We start from the raw sequence: 5,000 nt of genomic DNA, 5'->3' as shown, positions 1-5,000 counted from the left end.
CTGGTCACCCGCCATTCATTTCAATGGGGAGATTGGAGCCCTGGGCACCCGGCCTTCATTTCAATGGGGGATTTGGACGCCTGGTCACCCGCCATTCATTTCACTGGGGAGATTGGAGCCCTGGGCACCCGGCCTTCATTTCAATGGGGGATTTGGACGCCTGGTCACCCGCCATTCATTTCACTGGGGAGATTGGAGCCCTGGGCACCCGGCCTTCATTTCAATGGGGGATTTGGACGCCTGGTCACCCGCCATTCATTTCAATGGGGAGATTGGAGCCCTGGGCACCCGGCCTTCATTTCAATGGGGGATTTGGACGCCTGGTCACCCGCCATTCATTTCACTGGGGAGATTGGAGCCCTGGGCACCCGGCCTTCATTTCAATGGGGGATTTGGACGCCCGGTCACCCGCCATTCATTTCAATGGGGAGATTGGAGCCCTGGGCACCCGGCCTTCATTTCAATGGGGGATTTGGACGCCCGGTCACCCGGCATTCATTTCAATGGGGAGATTGGAGCCCTTGGCACCCGGCCTTCATTTCAATGGGGGATTTGGACGCCCGGTCACCCGCCATTCATTTCAATGGGGAGATTGGAGCCCTGGGCACCCGGCCTTCATTTCAATGGGGGATTTGGACGCCCGGTCACCCGCCATTCATTTCAATGGGGAGATTGGAGCCCTGGGCATCCGGCCTTCATTTCAATGGGGGATTTGGACGCCTGGTCACCCGCCATTCATTTCAATGGGAAGATTGGAGCCCTGGTCAATCCCTGAAGAGAGACGCTCTCCCCCTGGTCCATGGCGCTCTCCCCCTGGTCCATGGAGTCCCGCAAACGGCCAGCATCAAGCCCCGAAGACAGGCGCTCTCCCACTGGTCCGTGGAGCCCCGAAGACACGCGCCAACAGCCAGCATCAAGCCCCCAAAGAGAGGCGCTCTCCCCCTGGTCCTTGGAGCCCCGCCGACGGCCAGCGACAAGCCCCGAAGTGAGGCGCTCTCCTCCTTGTTCGGCACATGCACGCACACACACCCCTCCGCACGAGCCCCTGTGCGCCCGGCGCGCCCGCAGTTGGAAGAAGGGAAAGAGGGGGAAGAGCTGGAAGTGCTGGAAGTGCTGGAAGTGCTGGAAGTGCTGAAAGTGCTGAAAGTGCTGAAAGTGCTGAAAGTAAAGGGGAAAGCGGACAGCGGCCAGCGGACAGCGGCCAGCGGACAGCGGCCAGCGGACAGCGGCGACAGGCCAAATGTGCTGAGGGCGGCCGCCTATAGTGCTCCTATTTCGGCTATGGCAGGCGCTCTCCCCCTGGTCCATGGCGCTTTCCCCCTGGTCCATGGAGCCCCGCCAACAGCCAGCAACAAGCCCCAAAGAGAGGCGCTCTCTCCCTGGTCCATGGAGCCCCGCCAACAGGCATCAAGCCCCGAAGAGAGGCACTCTCCCCCTGGTCCATGGCGCTCTCCCCCTGGTACATGGAGCCCCGCCAACAGCCAGCAACAAGCCCCGAAGAGAGGCGCTCTCCCCCTTGTCCATGGCGCTCCAGGATGGGGGGGCCAAATGTGCTGAGGGCGGCCGCCTATAGTGCTCTTATTTCGGCTATGGCAGGTGCTCTCCCCCTGGTCCATGGCGCTCTCCCCCTGGTCCATGGAGCCACGCCAACAGCCAGCAACAAGCCCCAAAGAGAGGCGCTCTCCCCCTGGTCCATGGAGCCCCGCCAACAGGCATCAAGCCCCGAAGAGAGGCGCTCTCCCCCTTGTCCATGGCGCTCCAGGATGGGGGGGCCAAATGTGCTGAGGGCGGCCGCCTATAGTGCTCTTATTTCGGCTATGGCAGGTGCTCTCCCCCTGGTCCATGGCGCTCTCCCCCTGGTCCATGGAGCCACGCCAACAGCCAGCAACAAGCCCCAAAGAGAGGCGCTCTCCCCCTGGTCCATGGAGCCCCGCCAACAGGCATCAAGCCCCGAAGAGAGGCGCTCTCCCCTTGGTCCATGGCGCTCCAGGATGGGGGGGCCAAATGTGCTGAGGGCGGCCGCCTATAGTGCTCTTATTTCGGCTATGGCAGGTGCTCTCCCCCTGGTCCATGGCGCTCTCCCCCTGGTCCATGGAGCCACGCCAACAGCCAGCAACAAGCCCCAAAGAGAGGCGCTCTCCCCCTGGTCCATGGAGCCCCGCCAACAGGCATCAAGCCCCGAAGAGAGGCGCTCTCCCCCTGGTCCATGGCGCTCCAGGATGGGGGGGCCAAATGTGCTGAGGGCGGCCGCCTATAGTGCTCTTATTTCGGCTATGGCAGGTGCTCTCCCCCTGGTCCATGGCGCTCTCCCCCTGGTCCATGGAGCCACGCCAACAGCCAGCAACAAGCCCCAAAGAGAGGCGCTCTCCCCCTGGTCCATGGAGCCCCGCCAACAGGCATCAAGCCCCGAAGAGAGGCGCTCTCCCCTTGGTCCATGGCGCTCCAGGATGGGGGGGCCAAATGTGCTGAGGGCGGCCGCCTATAGTGCTCTTATTTCGGCTATGGCAGGTGCTCTCCCCCTGGTCCATGGCGCTCTCCCCCTGGTCCATGGAGCCACGCCAACAGCCAGCAACAAGCCCCAAAGAGAGGCGCTCTCCCCCTGGTCCATGGAGCCCCGCCAACAGGCATCAAGCCCCGAAGAGAGGCGCTCTCCTCCTGGTCCATGGCGCTCCAGGATGGGGGGGCCAAATGTGCTGAGGGCGGCCGCCTAAAGTGCTCTTATTTCGGCTATGGCAGGTGCTCTCCCCCTGGTCCATGGCGCTCTCCCCCTGGTCCATGGAGCCACGCCAACAGCCAGCAACAAGCCCCAAAGAGAGGCGCTCTCCCCCTGGTCCATGGAGCCCCGCCAACAGGCATCAAGCCCCGAAGAGAGGCGCTCTCCTCCTGGTCCATGGCGCTCCAGGATGGGGGGGCCAAATGTGCTGAGGGCGGCCGCCCATAGTGCTCTTATTTCGGCTATGGCAGGCGAGAGCCCCCGCTGGAGGTGGCACTCTGAAAATATTTCGAAAAAAGTTGACTTTGAAAAAATTTGAGAACCAGGATTGGGGGGCCAAATGTGCTGAGGGCGGCCGCCTATAGTGCTCTTATTTCGGCTATGGCAGGTGCTCTCCCCCTGGTCCATGGCGCTCTCCCCCTGGTCCATGGAGCCCCGCCAACAGCCAGCAACAAGCCCCAAAGAGAGGCGCTCTCCCCCTGGTCCATGGAGCCCCGCCAATAGCCAGCAACAAGCCCCAAAGAGAGGCGCTCTCCCCCTGGTCCATGGAGCCCCGCCAACAGGCATCAAGCCCCGAAGAGAGGCGCTCTCCCCCTGGTCCATGGCGCTCTCCCCCTGGTCCATGGAGCCCCGCCAACAGCCAGCAACAAGCCCCAAAGAGAGGCGCTCTCCCCCTGGTCCATGGCGCTCCAGGATGGGGGGGCCAAATGTGCTCACTGAGGCCGCCCATGGCGCTCCTATTTCGGCTATGGCAGGCGAGAATCCCCCTGGGAAGTGGCACTCTGAAAATATTTTGAAAAAAGTTGACTTTGAAAATTTTTGAGAACCAGGATTTGGGGGGCCAAATGTGCTGAGGGCGGCCGCCTATAGTGCTCTTATTTCGGCTATGGCAGGTGCTCTCCCCCTGGTCCATGGCGCTCTCCCCCTGGTCCATGGAGCCCCGCCAACAGCCAGCAACAAGCCCCAAAGAGAGGCGCTCTCCCCCTGGTCCATGGAGCCCCGCCAATAGCCAGCAACAAGCCCCACAGAGAGGCGCTCTCCCCCTGGTCCATGGAGCCCCGCCAACAGGCATCAAGCCCCGAAGAGAGGCGCTCTCCCCCTGGTCCATGGCGCTCTCCCCCTGGTCCATGGAGCCCCGCCAACAGCCAGCAACAAGCCCCAAAGAGAGGCGCTCTCCCCCTGGTCCATGGCGCTCCAGGATGGGGGGGCCAAATGTGCTCACTGAGGCCGCCCATGGCGCTCCTATTTTGGCTATGGCAGGCGAGAATCCCCCTGGGAAGTGGCACTCTGAAAATATTTTGAAAAAAGTTGACTTTGAAAATTTTTGAGAACCAGGATTTGGGGGGCCAAATGTGCTGAGGCAGGCCGCCCATGGCGCTCCTATTTCGGCTATGGCAGGCGAGAATCCCCCTGGGAAGTGGCACTCTGAAAATATTTTGAAAAAAGTTGACTTTGAAAATTTTTGAGAACCAGGATTTGGGGGGCCAAATCTGCTGAGGCAGGCCGCCCATAGCGCTCCTATTTCGGCTATGGCAGGCGCTCTCCCCCTGGTCAATTTCAACCCCTGGGCACCCGCCAGTCGATTTTGACCCCTGGGCACCCGCCATCCAATGTCAACCCCTGGGCACCCGCCAGTCGATTTCGACCCCTGGGCACCCGCCATCCAATGTCAACCCCTGGGCACCCGCCAGTCGATTTCGACCCCTGGGCACCCGCCATCCAATGTCAACCCCTGGGCACCCGCCAGTCGATTTCGACCCCTGGGCACCCGCCATCCAATGTCAACCCCTGGGCACCCGCCAGTCGATTTCGACCCCTGGGCACCCGCCATCCAATGTCAACCCCTGGGCACCCGCCAGTCGATTTCGACCCCTGGGCACCCGCCATCCAATGTCAACCCCTGGGCACCCGCCAGTCGATTTCGACCCCTGGTTACCCGCCATTCAATGTCAACCCCTGGGCACCCGCCAGTCGATTTTGACCCCTGGGCACCCTCCATCCAATGTCAACCCCTGGGCACCCGCCAGCCGATTTTGACCCCTGGTCACCCGCCATCCAATGTCAACCCCTGGGCACCCGCCAGCCGATTTTGACCCCTGGTCACCCGCCAGTCGCCCCTGGTCACCCGCCATCATGGAGCCCCGCCAACAACCAGCAACAAGCCCCGAACACAGGCACCAACGACCAGCAACAAGCCCCGAACACAGGCACCAACGACCAGCAACAAGCCCCGAACACAGGCACCAACGACCAGCAACAAGCCCCGAACACAGGCACCAACGACCAG

The sequence above is a fragment of the Vanacampus margaritifer genome, unplaced genomic scaffold (genome assembly GCF_051991255.1).
Source record: "Vanacampus margaritifer isolate UIUO_Vmar unplaced genomic scaffold, RoL_Vmar_1.0 HiC_scaffold_158, whole genome shotgun sequence".
In the NCBI taxonomy this organism is placed as follows: Eukaryota; Metazoa; Chordata; class Actinopteri; order Syngnathiformes; family Syngnathidae; genus Vanacampus; species Vanacampus margaritifer.
The sequence above is the reverse complement of the archived record's forward strand: the minus strand, read 5'-3'. Positions refer to the sequence as shown.